This window comes from Egretta garzetta, unplaced genomic scaffold (assembly GCF_000687185.1).
Source record: "Egretta garzetta isolate BGI_Z169 unplaced genomic scaffold, ASM68718v1 scaffold115, whole genome shotgun sequence".
Taxonomy (NCBI): domain Eukaryota; kingdom Metazoa; phylum Chordata; class Aves; order Pelecaniformes; family Ardeidae; genus Egretta; species Egretta garzetta.
In genome coordinates this window covers 408,743-423,083 of record NW_009259791.1, presented here as the reverse complement: position 1 = coordinate 423,083, position 14,341 = coordinate 408,743, and positions in this window count along the sequence as shown.

Genomic DNA, 14,341 nt, shown 5'->3' with positions numbered 1-14,341 from the left:
CAAAGGTCCAGCCAGCCAAAATCCACGTTGACAGCAGACAGTGGAGGCTTGCCTGCCAAACATCCCGCTCAGATGTTCGGGGCTTGACACAAACGAGAAAGCAGCAAAGAAGCAAGGACACGAGGGAAATGCTGTGAGTGCATTATACATGAAGGGTGTCTATGCTGATGATAGCTAGAGACTTTATAAGAAAGCAGTCCTGGACCAGAGCATTAATGTTACAAAAGCCTATCTAAAGAAATCTTCCCAAACAAGAAGCTGGGGGATTAGGTTTGAAATGGGAACTCATTAAGAGAAACTTGCCTTATAAAATAAAATAAAAATAGAGGCTTTCTTTAGAACTTGGCACGCCTCTATGTTATAGACACTGAGGAGGTGATTTTTCAGACCGACTGTAGACTTTTGCAATGTAGATTTGTACACTTGAATGAGTCCCCGTGGGTTCCCACAAAGCCACCAGAGACAAATAGGCACTTCAGCTCACTATAAAGCACGTTGCAAAATAGGGCAAATTAATTGTGCCCTAAAAATGTCTCTTTTCCTTGCCATCGACTGTGAAGAGGTCCTTGGCTTATTAGCTGAGATGTGAGATGATTAGCTCACATCTACACTGTGAATATCTAATGTTTATGTAATATAAATGTTACATGAAGTGTTTACTTCTATCATCAGTGTATAACACTGTTTCATACTATAGAGCACATACTTTATGTACCAATATTTCCTATGGCTTTTAGGATCCCCTGCAGATGTGGGCAAGAACGAGTTTCTTCATCTCATGGCATTGTTTCAGAAGTGAAAACTTTTTTCCTTTGTGTAGTGAGAAAAAAGCAAGATATTTCCAAGTTTTTCATAAATCTCAAGGAAAAATAATACAAGGTAGCCCATTGCATGCCCTTTGGGGAATTTATCAAGGATTTTTGAGATTTATATTTAAATTTCCTTTACAGCCCAGTTGTCCTAAAAGAGATACTGCCTTCTGATTTGGGGGCGAGGTTCTTTGCCTTCAGGGAATCTGTAGTTCATTGGGATAGGGATTTTTTTACATGGATTTCTCCTATCTCACATGAGTTCTCAGACCACCCTGCCACTCTACATCCCATGGCAGGATAAAGCTATTCCTTCCCTTCCCCTTTAATGCTGGCAGGAAATTTCCACTTTGAATCTAAGAAAAGTTTTCAACTGAAGTTTTGCTAAAACCGATACATAAGGGCAAGACATTTCAGCGCAGGTAAGTCATCATCTACACAGGAGTAATCTCATTTAACCAGACATCTAACAGTGCTGAGGTCCTTGTCTACCCATTACAGAGGGCACAAAACAACTTCTTTAGTTCACCCGACGTTTAAATTGTTAAAGTGAAGCATCTCATCCTTGTGAATGAAATAACAATAATAAAATCCTAACCAGTTCACCAGTAAAAAAAAAAAAAAAAAACACAAACCAAAACCAGAGTTTGTCTCTGTTGTACAAAGTGAGGAACTGTGGAAAATGTGGGCAGTTTCTTTGTTTCTTTAGCACCATCATCTCTTTCCTTGGGAGCCTATATGCAGGTGATTCTTCTCACCAAGAAGCTGTCTCTAAAGCAGATCCCAAAATTATGATCTTTCAATCATTTATTAGAGAAAGAGGAAAAGAAAGCCGTGTTCAGTCTTCGGTGAGTCTTCTAAAACACTTTTAATGACTGCTGATTAAATAGCAACAGAGAGTTTCAAACAAAGGAGAATTTTAGAAGGTACACATCTTTCAAAAAGACATTCAATAAGTGTTCACTTTCAATCCACAGATGCGGTTCTGATTTCTCTGTAACCCAGAGAATCAGCTGGCTCTGAGCTACAGCCTCCGTGGCACCTCGAAAGTGTTTCCTCCAAGCCCTTACCTGGCCGATTTCCTAAACATGTGCTGGTGTGTTGTACAGAGCTGACTCTGAAGGGCTGCTTTACCTAATAAACTGCTTACAGCCTCAGCCAAATGGAAGAAGAGATGAGCAAACAGTTGGCTATATCCTAGCATCCCCAAACTCCCTTATCCTTTTCCAAGCAAACACCTATTGCACATCACAAATCACAGAATCAAGTGACTCTTACTGGGGCATGGATGCAGCATAGGCTCTTCCCCTCCTTGTTTTTCCATGTGCTTTTTAATAAGCAAAATGCAAGAAAAAATTCCTAATTAGTCTTTGCATTCCAGCTGGACACAGAAACACAGGCAGGCTCAAGACAACGGTAGGCACCGTACGTACACTCATAAGGAGACCTCAGAAAGGGCTGTGCAAGTATCAGGTTGCTGCTTCTAAGATTGCTTGGCTTCCATTTCCAGCTTAGCCATGGGTTCTCAACATGATGTAGGATAAGGCTTTGAGACTCAGATGGAAAAGATATCCTGATGCCTACCTCCCACTGAGAGTACTGGATGTTAGATGCCTCTGCTACTGCTTTTCCTCCTTTCCAAAGCTCCTCTTAATAAAATAGGGGGAAACACTCTCATTTCCCCAAAATGAAAATTCAGGTTTGACCAGTTCCTCATTCTCATGTTCTCATTGTCCATTAACATCACACCTTAGCAGCCTCTGACAGTACCAAGCCACACCTCTTGAAGCTGACTTCTTTTGAGATCTAATTATAAAGGTCTGAAAATGAGGACTTATCTTCCCATTAAAGAAACAGACTATTCCATACTGTTTGATAAAAAGAGTAGTGTTAAAACTGTCATTTTCCCTCTGAGGTTGCTCCCCACCCCCCCCCAGCTTATTCTTGGTGATTAATTCAAAGCTAGCAATATTTAAGACATGTGGCACAAGGGGCTGTACTTTCTTTATTATCCTTTATTTTTAATAGACAACAAATCAATCTCATGTCTTAAAGCAACGGACAGCAAGAACCTGCTTTTTCAGCTTTACACAAAGGGATTAATCAAGGAAAGCAAGGAAACTAGTAGGAGGGTGTCTTGGTGGAGTCATCGCAGGTCTCAGGGCAAGGGGAGGAAGGAAGAATTGCTAATGAGAAAAAACTATGTGGCAGCTCAAAGAATTAATGGCCTTTAATTCGTTTTTCCTGAGGAATCCAAAAAGCTCCCTGAAAAACTGCATGTTGCATTCCTTCAGTCTGTTAGACAACAGACTGTTGCCTTTTCAGCCATGTCTTAAAAGTATTGAACTCTCTCAGTAGGGTTTAAGAGCATTTAGAAATGCTCTCTCAGTAGGGTTTAAGAGGTTGTCATATTGGCATCATGCAGTTGGGAGCGAGGGGAAATTCTGGAAACAGCACAGAGGAAAATCAGGCTGTGTGGGAGGCTGGGATGATGCCTGCAATAAGATCAGGCATCTTGTGAGGTCTACTAATTTCTCTCATTTTTTTAAAAGGAATTGCATGTGTTATGAAAAGACCTGGTTACAAATCCTGCCTGTTCTCTCCTGCCTTCATCCTTTCCCAGTCACACATATCCCACATCACGTCTGACCTTAGTCAATGAAAAAAAATAAAATCGGAAATTAAGCCATCTGTCTTGTCTAGGTTGCCTACTGAAGGATGGGATAAACCATGCCCCTAGATATATAGATATCTATATTTCTCTCCACTACTGTAGCTCTATAAGCAGAACATAGGAGCCAGTCACGGAGAACAAGCACATTGTGTGCAAAGTGCAAACTGTTCCTATCTAAACCATACACAGTCAATATGTGCTAGAAGGTGTACAATAATGTTAACAGACAGTAGTAGCCCTTGAGTTAGCCCTTAAAATGTTTTCTTTCTTCTTCTTTCTGAGCTGAGGTTAAAAAAATCCACACTGAAGAAAGAAGTATAAAAAGATTGTAGGCAAGCCGCACTAGAAGCAATGAACCTTACAACTCCACAGTTAAAAAATGATCAGAGGGCATGATGAGGTTGGCTACAAAACCTAACAGTATAAGAACTGGGAGACAAATTCTGCAAAGCTACTTGCCGAATTTATAAAGTAGCAACAAGGTAAGGAAAGAAGGACTCTTCCTTCAGCTGGAGTCATGTGAAGGCTTCAGTTCCCATCTGCAGATGCAAGGAGACCTTGACATCAGCATAGTTTAACATCTAAAGTTTAGAGAAGATATGTCCCCTACAGGCTGGCCAATCGGCTTTTACATTAGCTTTATCTTCTTAAAACTTTTTGAAAAGCCAGCATTCTTTCTTCTGCCTCTATAAAACTTGCACTGCATATGTGTTTCTATTTGTACTATTTTGCTATATTTCTTAATTAATATTTCAAATAAACTCTTCAAAATTCTGTTGTTTTGTGTTGCTTTTCTTCTGCTGCTGGTTCCTGAAATTACTTTGCTTTCCAGCTCCTGGCTGAGGGCCAGGACCATGAAGAATGGTTCAGGGACTGGTTCATATACATTGCCATTACAGATGGCCGCATTTACTCAGAGATATTCCATCTTATGCTGCAAGGATAAGTCCAGATCAAAGAAGGTTCAAGGCATTAATAGAAGCTAGATATAATTAGAAATCACTGGAACGTATTTTCCTGCTAACATCTGAGTAGATTTGTTTGGGAATAGCAATTTGAACATGGCAGGGCAATACTTAGGTTGAGTGGGGTTTCAAATTATTCTCTTTTCTTTAATTACTGCCTAGAATATTTTTTACCTGTCAGAACAGGGAAGACATTTTCCTTCGAAATATTTATTAGTATGGTTCCTTGTTTTTCTTCTAGGACTTCAGAACCTTTTTGTTGTGTGTGCTAAGAGAAACTGGAAAAGAAAGGTTCATTTTGTTAAGATGCTGTAGAATTACAACCTGGAAACAAAGAGGAGAGAATAAAAATGGGAGGGAAAACAATATCAAGAATCACAGTCAATGTACTTTAAAAGGATGGAATAACCTTAAAATATAGCATAGCTGATATGTGTCAAACTTTATAATAACTGTCCAGATTTTATGTCACTAGACTAGTAAATCTTCCAAAAATTTATTTAGTGTGAAGTCTACTAACTAAGCATTGAAAAGATGCTGTTCTGAGCACCTGGGCAAGAGCAAAATGCAAATCAAGATTGATTTCAGTGCTAATGCCGATGCAGTCACATAACAACGAACAAGACTATGGAAATTGGAATATCCTCCCAAGAATTTCAGGCACTGGGATGGAAAAAGTGTGAATTGATTCTGGGCCTGAAGGGGCTATTCATCGTGATACAAGCACACTCCTTTAAAGTATGGAAATACTGAGGACATTTATCTATAAGAAGCAGCAAAGTCTAAAAGCCTGAGCTATTTCCCCCTGTTCCCCTTCCAAGGCAAAAGAAAAAGTCAGAGAAATGCTGAACACTGATGCATTTTCAATGAAATACGATCACTTAAGATGGAATGCATACACCTGAACAAAGTATCTATCATTTACACTAAAGTAGTGCTCATCAGAAGGAATATGACCTTTTTTTCCAGTTAAGAAGTTGTCCAGCTTAGTTTTGAAGCTACTGAACATGCCTGAATAACAGTGTCATTGAAGTAGAGCCAATATGGAAATCTAATTATCCGATCTGAGTGGTCTCCAACTGCAGCTTCTGGGGATCTCATTCAGGATTGGGATCCTTCTGCTCTGGGCACTGCACAGACTCACGAGGACAAACACTTCCTAATAGATGACAAATGAATAATACAAGGGTAGGATTCAACTCATGGATGAAAATAGCTGAAGTCAGATGTCTTAAGGGACCTGCAGGTGAGGTAAGTGTCTAAATGCTCCTTACAGTTCATGAATTTGCAAACTGAACCCCATCTTCAGTGTCACTACTCTCTTGGTATGTGAGGAAGTTGGGCACAGAGACAAGAAGAGCCCAAACTATTCAATTAAATGAAAGTCTTTGACTAGAGACAGTGGATTATGGGTCAGACCCCAGTGACTATCAGTTCAGCTGCATGAACCACCATATCACCAAAACATCCAAACCAGGCTGGAAGTTATAACACAGGTTTGAAGAAAATCCTCTGCCCTTCTGGACCAGCAAGTAGAGATCTGGAAGAATGCCCTAGACCATCTGAAATTACTTTATCTGGTTGTTGAGGCAGCTGGTCTTACTTTGTTGTTTTCCAGAAGGCTTTTGCAGAGTTAATCTTGTCAGTCCAGAGCTTTATGCATAGGACCAAGTGATTTCCTTCCACTTTTTTCAAAAGCCACCTCATCTGTGCTACCATTAAAGTAATGATTGCTTTAAAGCAGAGCATCTTTTTGTCAGATCACAATGCCATGAGACAGTCCTTTGCAGAAGAAGAACATGGGCATGTGAGCAGCACACCCTACCCTTCTGCAGCCATACCTTTCTTGTTTTAGCATTGTGAGATGTGTGCCTCCACCATTTGGAATGGATTATCATTTTTCTGATGTTCCTAAATGGTCAAAGGATCACACAACCAATCCAAGAAACATACATTTTTAGACACCCACAAATTGTCACTCTAATCAGACCTTGAGCAACCTGACCAGCACATGAGACTGAGCTTGAGGAAAACACTGAAAACAGAAACTGAGGTAGATGGTGAAGTTTTGAACACTATGAAAAACAAAACAGTAGAAGAATTGCCTTGGAATAAGCACCCTAAATTTTAGCTAACAAGTAACCGAAGAACCTGGAAATGTTGCTCTGTATCAAGGCATTACTCCTATTAGTCAAAAACCCAGGTTATCATGACCAGCTAAAAGGGGGAGGGCCTCTCAGTAAAAAAAAACAATTAATGGAAAACTAAGGTGTAAAATGAAAGAAAGAAGGGGGGAAGCGCAGATGAAACTATGCCCAGCAGCTGCAATGCCAGGAGGTAAGAACCACTTTGGCAGATACTATTCCAGAAGCATGATCCACCCAGCCTATTACCATCTCTTCAGCAGTGGCTTCATCTTCAACTAGATGCTTCAGAAAGCACCAGATACCTCTTCATAAGATAAAGGACTCTTTCATCTCAATAATTTTTTCTCCTGTTAGTCAAAATTGTTTTCTAACTCACAGAATGAAGGCAGACTGGGAGATTTGCCCATATCCACAGAGAAATATCCTCAGAGTAAATCTGCGAAACGCAGGTGCCAGCTTGTTCCGATCATTACTCAGGACTGAAGCACCTCATTTTGCCTGTTCTTCCTCTTGCACAGGCAAAGTTTCTACAAAATATCCATGGCTGATGGTATATGTGTGCAAGAATGAAAAAGGACCCCGATTCCTCTGTCTGTGTCCAAGCACTGAGTCTGCAGCAGTGTTAAGTGGGCCATGTTGCTCTGTCTTGGGAGGAACAAATTTGTGCTTGATCGGCACAGAGCATCACTTTGCCTTCGCCTTTCCATGTAGACATGCTTCAAAGCCAAAAAAAAAGAAGCCTTTCCTTCATTTTTCACTTTTCTTTTCCTTCATTCATCACATCATCGACCAGAAGGACTGTCCTGGAGAAAAGGATGAGATTCCTGATTCTCCCATATTACGTATCCAGATTATTCAAAGTAGACGTGACAGCAGAAGGAATAAATGCTCAGTTCTTGAAACCTTGATATTTTTTTCCATGACCTGAGGGCAAAGGTTCAATTTTATGTTGTTCAGCTTTTGCTTAGAAAAACCGTGCCAATTCTGGAACAGAAAAGTCTGAAACTTAGTCCGTTATTACAACGTGGTGTACAATAAAACCTGGCTGAGATTTTGAAACCAACCTTGCGGTCACCACTTTGATGCAGTGATTTGGAGGAACTATTCAGCCAATCCAGTAAATGAGGCAAAATATTTGTGAAAATCTACCAATCATCAGGCATGATTTTTGTCACGGCTTGAACTGATTATTTCTTCCATTTCTGAAGTGGGGGATGGGAGGGAGAATATCCTTTGAGGTACAAGAATTGTTGATCGTTAGAAAGGGAGCGTGGGCGGAGGGATCACTGCCCTTTCAGAAATGCACAGTTTTAATTTCAGTTCTGAGAGAAGCCCAGAAAGTCCACCTTTCCCTCTCTTTCTTCTCTCCCCTTGTGCTTGTTTTTCAACTTTTAATGAGGAAAACTTCTCCGAGTCAACAGATGGCAGTGACTCCCGCGGCAGCTGAGTGCACAACAGCAATGTCAGAGCTACCGTGCGCTTAACACAGCTTCAGGGCAGGATGACACATATTTATTTCCCAATGGAAAATTAGAGCAAATTCTAATTCCCCAAATAAGAGCAAAGACAGTTCAAATGCCCCCGTGCTTCACCTCCGTGCCCACAGGGAGGGTTATTTCTGTGTCACTAGCTGCTGCGTTGGAGGGGAGGGCTGGTGTGCGGTGTGTGCGGCTCCTTCCGTGATGGGAAAGGACGGCAACCTGGAAATGGCAGGGAAAAGGGGGTCCAAGTATCAGAGCTGTAAGTGGTAGCTTCTGCAGGTGTGTTCATCCTTTTATCCTATGGCCTTTGATGCCGACAGCTGAGAAAGGAAAAGAGTGAAACAAAAAAAATCTTCCCAGACACATACAAAACTTCAGCATGTGCTTTCAGTTTGTATTACGTCTACCCAGAAGATCAAATTTTTCTTAATGCTGAACTCCATTTTCATGTAGACCCAAAACGTGGCATTGCAGACAATTTAATCTGCAGAAAGTGCTGGTTCCTGCACATCCGCAGTGCTATAATCTTCCTGTTTCTGTGCTTCAGGATGCTAACAGGTCAGGAACCGGACAAAAACACCCCAAGTTATTCTCAGTGAGCAAACACCTGTAAAATTCTACAGAAAAAGATAATCTGTCTACAAGTGTCTGAGCTAGGCCATACAAAAACAGAGGTTCTTTATAATCATAAAATGTTTCAACCTCAAGATCTAGAGCTTGAGACTCCACCTTCCCATGCCAGAGGTTTTCTAGAAGTTTTTTTTCCTTCTTCCCTGACTACAGGGTTAGACAACCCATGGGGGTACATGTTGCAGGGCATGAAGCTGTGAGCTGTACCAGGTTCCTGGAGGACCACCATCTGAGAAGGGCTGGAGGCATCATTTCTCTGTCTTGGGAAGGTGCTCCCCGATGCAGGACAGAGGAGGTCATCTCAGCAGAAAGCGGGGTACCGCTGTCCTGTCATAGGAAGGATTTCTCAGGCTACATTACACTGGCCCGTTTCTGCTCCTCAGTACACACATGTTACTTTCAAGTCTCTTCAACATAGTAGCTAAAGGGGTGCAAACCACTTTCAAAGCTTTAATAAGCACACTCGTTTCCCTAATAGCCTTTCTCTCTGCTCAGACCACTCCGATATTGCCACTGCAGCATAAAAAATCAGGGCTTCTTTGAAAGTCTTTCATGCATCTTTTTAATGACCTCATTAACCAAATCGAGGAGGGTTTGGTGGGTGTGTTCTTTCAAGTCATTTCCAATACCTTACAATGAGAACAAAAATGTAAGTGCGCGGCTGGAATTAGAAGACGGTCGCCGTGCCTAAGTGAAGCAGAGCAATCAGCCAGGTATTCTACCACTGTCCCCTTCAGCTGTCTCTCTGCTATGGCTATTGACACTTAAAAATGTCAAGCTATTATTTTTCCACGGCTCAGGAGGAACATCTCTGGTTCAATATGTCCAGGCTTCTTTCTTTGTTCTTGCAGCCCTAACATCAGATTGTCAACCCCCAAATTAAAAATGATTGCTGCCTGCCTCGGCATCAGTGCCTGCTGCAACCCCACAGCCGTGCTGGTGGGATTTTTTCAGAGTGCCTGAGGGACTGAATCCCTTCTGCCAGTTGGAGAGTGAGCATATTGTATTTTTAGGTACTTTTCAAAACCCTCAGGTGATACCAGCAGCACATCACCCCTGCAGCTAGGTAAACCGAGCTGCCGGGCCCTAAAGCTGTGAGCATCCTTCGTGTCTAACATGAACCCCGCCAGCCTAGCAGGCTCATAAACCTGAGTATCCTGAGCCAGCTGCCTCCACGGACGGGGGCTGGCAATGCATTCACAGGCGCTGTGCTTGGCGATACAGCTGCTGAAGCTCTTCCAGCTGGGGATGCTATTTACTGCATGCATGACCTGTCATGACAGTATCTCAGTACATGTTAAATGGTGTCTTTTTTTTTTTTTTTTCCCCCCTAAAGTACTTGAAAATTAGTAGCCAAATATTCGTGTAAAGCTATCCAAAATGGTTTAATACTTTGGATTCCTTTTGATATACTTTATTTGTTGGTTATAAAATATTTGGGAAATGATTTCGCTCCTGCAGAAGGGTTATGCAAGCAGAAAAAAATTGCTCCCAGTGCCCTATGCCAGTTGGATATTTTTTATTCTGGAAGTAAGACACAGAGAGCAGACTTCAACTCAGAAGCTGGTCTGCTACCTGAAGCAGGTTTAAATTGCAAAGGTAACTGGCGATCTCTGAACCATGCCTTCAGTAGCACTGATGACAGGAATTGCATTTTGCATGTCTCAGTTTGCAACTTGGGATCAAATTTTGTACTAATGTAAACTGATATACAATCATAGAAACATACATTTAGGTTTAGGTTGGAAAAGACCTTTAAGTCCAACCATTAACCTAGCACTGCCAAGTCCACCACTAAACCATGTCCCTAAGCACCACATCTACACTTCTTTTAAATACCTCTTGTCAGGCAGTTGTAGGGAGTGACAAGGCCTCCCCTCAGCCTCCTCTACCAATGCCAAGTACAGGGGCGCAATCACCCTGCGGGCCCACACCATTCCTGATACAAGCCAGGATGCCCTTGGCCTTCTTGGCCACCCCTGACACACTGCTGGTTCATATTCAGCTGGCTGTCGACCAACACCCCCAGGTCCTTTTCCGACAGGCAGCTTTCCAGCTCCTATGCCCCAAGCCTGTAGCATTGCAGGGAGTTATTGTGACCAAAGTGCAGGACCCAGCACTTGGCCTTGTTAAACCTCATACAATTGGCCTTGATCCCATGGATCCAGCCTGTCCAGGCCCCTCTGTAGAACCTTCCTACCCTCAAGCACATCAACACTCCCACCCAACTGGGTATTGTCTACAAGCTTACTGAGGATGCACTTGATCCCTTTGTCCAGATCATTGATAAAGATATTAAACAGAACTGGCCCCAGTACTGAGTCCCAGCACTTGTGACTGGCCACCAACTGGGTTTAAAACCATTCACCACAACCCTTTGGGACCAGCCATCCAGACATTTTTTTTTACCCAGGAAGAGTACACCTGTCCAAGCCATGAGCAGCCAGTTTCTTCAGGAGAATGCTGTGGGAAACAGTGTCCAAGACTTTACTAAATTCTAGGTAGACAACATCCATGGCCTTTCCCTCATCCACTGAGTGGGCCACCTTGAAGACCAGGTTAGTCAAGCAGGACCTGACTGGGCCTGATCACCTGGTTGTCCTGCACGTGCCACGTGGTGGCACTCAAGATGATCTGCTCCATAACCTTCCCTGGCACCAAGTTCAGACCGACAGGCCAGATCCTCGTTCCGTCCCTCCTTGCAGATGGGTGTCACATTTGCCAATCTCCAGTCAACTGAGACCTCCCCGGTTAGCCAGGACTGCTGATAAAGGATTGAAAGGGGCTTGGTGAGCACTTCTGCCAGCTCCCTCAGTACCCTTGGGTGGATTCCATCTGGCCCCATAGATTTGGGTGTATCTAAGTGATGTAGCACATTGCCAACTGTTTCCCCTTGGATTACGGGGGCTTCATCCTGCTCCCTGTCCCTGTCTTCCAGCTCAGGGGACTGGGTACGCAGGTCTTACTCTTAAAGCCTGAGGCAAAGAAGGCATTAAATAGCTCAGCCTTTTCCTCATCCTTTGTCACTATGTTTCCCTCCACATCCAATAAAGGATGGAGATTCTCCTTAGCCCTCCTTTTGTTGCTCATGTATTTATAGAAACACTTTTTATTGTCTTTTACAGCAGTAGCCAGATTAAGCTTTAGTTGGGCTTTGGTCCTTCTAATTTCCTCCCTGCATGATCTCACAACATCCTCGTAGTCCTGCTGAGTTGCCTACCCCTTCTTCAGAGGTCATAAACTCTCCTTTTTGTTCTGAGTTCCAGCTAAAGCTCTCTGTTCAGCCAGGCCGGTCTTCTTCCCCACTGTCTCATCTTTCAGTTGTGGGGACAGCCTGCTCTTGTGCCTTTAAGATTTCCTTCTTGAAGAATGCCCAGCCTTCCTGGACTCCTTTGTTCTTCAGGTCTGCCTCCCAAGGGACTCTGTCAACCAGGCTCCTAAACAGGCCAAAGTCAGCCCTCCAGGGCTGACCCCCCTCCTTACTTCTCCAAGAATCAAAACCTCTATCTTTTTGTGATCACTATGCCCAAGATATCCTCCAACCATCACATCACCCACCAGTCCTTCTGTTCACAAACAACAGGTCCAGCAGTGCCTTGCCTCGTTGGTTCACTCACCAGCTGGTTTAACTGATTGTTTCAGAGCTGGGCCAGTCAGGACTGATGGAGAATCTGACCCAAATATATAGGTTTTAATTAATCCTGAGCTGAAACTCATTAAGAATTTGGAAAGAATCATCCGGGAGTTTCCATTTGCATTGTGTGAAGTATGTGTCAAAGTAGACAGGCCAGAGCTGTTCATCAGGAAAACTTAAATAAAACATTACTTCTCCACTGGAAAATAAAATTCCATCTTAACCACATGCAAAGAAAAAATGTCAATTTCTGACAGGATTTTTCACCAGAAAAAAAAAAAGTGCATAGATGTTTGTCTGCCTTCATCAGCTCAGTTATTCTCAGGAGCTATGGTTCCAGGTTTCGTGTGATCTCCTGAGGATCCAGCCAAGCTACATCTTTCATGATGTTGCATTGCAGTGCCCCAGGAATAGGCAGGTCTCAGATCTTGATCTTTCAAGCTTTTATTTCTATTATGGTGATGTGTGAAAGTGTCAGTGTTCCCCCTGAGATAGCTAAAATGTCAAAAAAGACAAGATGCAGAAAGTGAATATATGACAAACAGCAAGATGAAAAGAAGAGGCAGAGCAACAGCTAGAGCAAAGAGTTTGCAAACTTACTTCAATCACATGTAGGCACAAGTGCATTGTTGTGAATCATAGAAACATGTTTTAATAGAAATAGAAAAACACGATCTGCTGTCCCTTCTTTCCCGCCTCTACCCATTGCTTCTTGGGGATTTTTCTGCAGGCATTTCAGCAGAGCTTTCTCTCTGAAGTTTCAAAGGAAGATGAAGAGTAGTCAATAACTAAAGGGTTCTGTGAAAGAAGCCTTTTCATTGGTGGATGGCTAATGGTTAGTGGCTGCAACATGTAAGTAGGCAGGAAAGGATGAAAAAGCCCTCAAAATTCAGTCAACAATATTGAAAATGATGTGGAGGAGGCAGGGAGTTTGCTCTGTAATGCATATGAAAGGACCATTGAGCAAACCCATATCTTCCACCGACCTAAAGTTGGGATCCTCTGCAGGACCTGATTCATTCACCCCTGGGAATGCAGACTCATGTCAAATTGCTTCACACCTGCTGGCCGTGGGAACATGGCATAAGTGTAGCATGAACACAGCACGAACATGGAAAAGTGCTGCAGTGATTCACCGAGGTGTGATGTGCTCGTGCCTCTGAGGTCTTGTGTTCCCAGGTGCACTGCGAGCCAAATTGCCTCTGCAGTCAACTCCTGGCTCACATGGACTGTGCAGAGGCATGGTCCCAAGTGAACACTGGGGAAAAGGGGAGAAGGACAAGTGCATAGTTAGGATAAGACTGATCTGATCACAGATTAGAGGCACCGAAACACAGTCTTGTATAATTCGGTTGTTGAAACAAGACTCTGATGTGATTTAAGAAGCTCCAGCACATTATGTCTGGTCTCCAACACCTGCTTTAGAAGGGCACAGGTCTCCCATTAATCCTACATCATATTTATCAGCCTGCACAGGCGTTTCATATATGCTGGGGCCTCTCAAATTACACTAGGCAATACCTATGAACCTGAACCCAGCTTGCATGCCTTTCTCTGATCCAGACCCTACCCTTACTAACCAACCAGAGGTGAGCTCATTTCTGGTGATTTGTGAACTTTAGAAGCTCATGTACTTGGTTTTCCTCCTGTTTCTTGCTTCTAAACAACCATCAATTAATACCAATGCCTGGGACCCAAAGCAGCATATTGTTGCGCTGGGACAGCAGAAACCCTCTCCAATATACTGGTTTAAAGGCACAAAAAGGTAAGTTCCTGCTTTGCAGAGATACAGAAGTTGGAGAAGAATTGGAGTGGAAAAGGGTAATTCATTTCTAACAGGCAGGGCTAGTTGAAAGATAATTCCTTGCCTTGGGCATCCAACCAGCCATTTAGGACATTTCTAGCAAGAATGAATAGAAATATTTCACGCATAATCAGCTTTTGTGATTAAGTACAGCAATAACTCTGGAGATGCCAGTGTCATTTGTCACATGAAGAGGG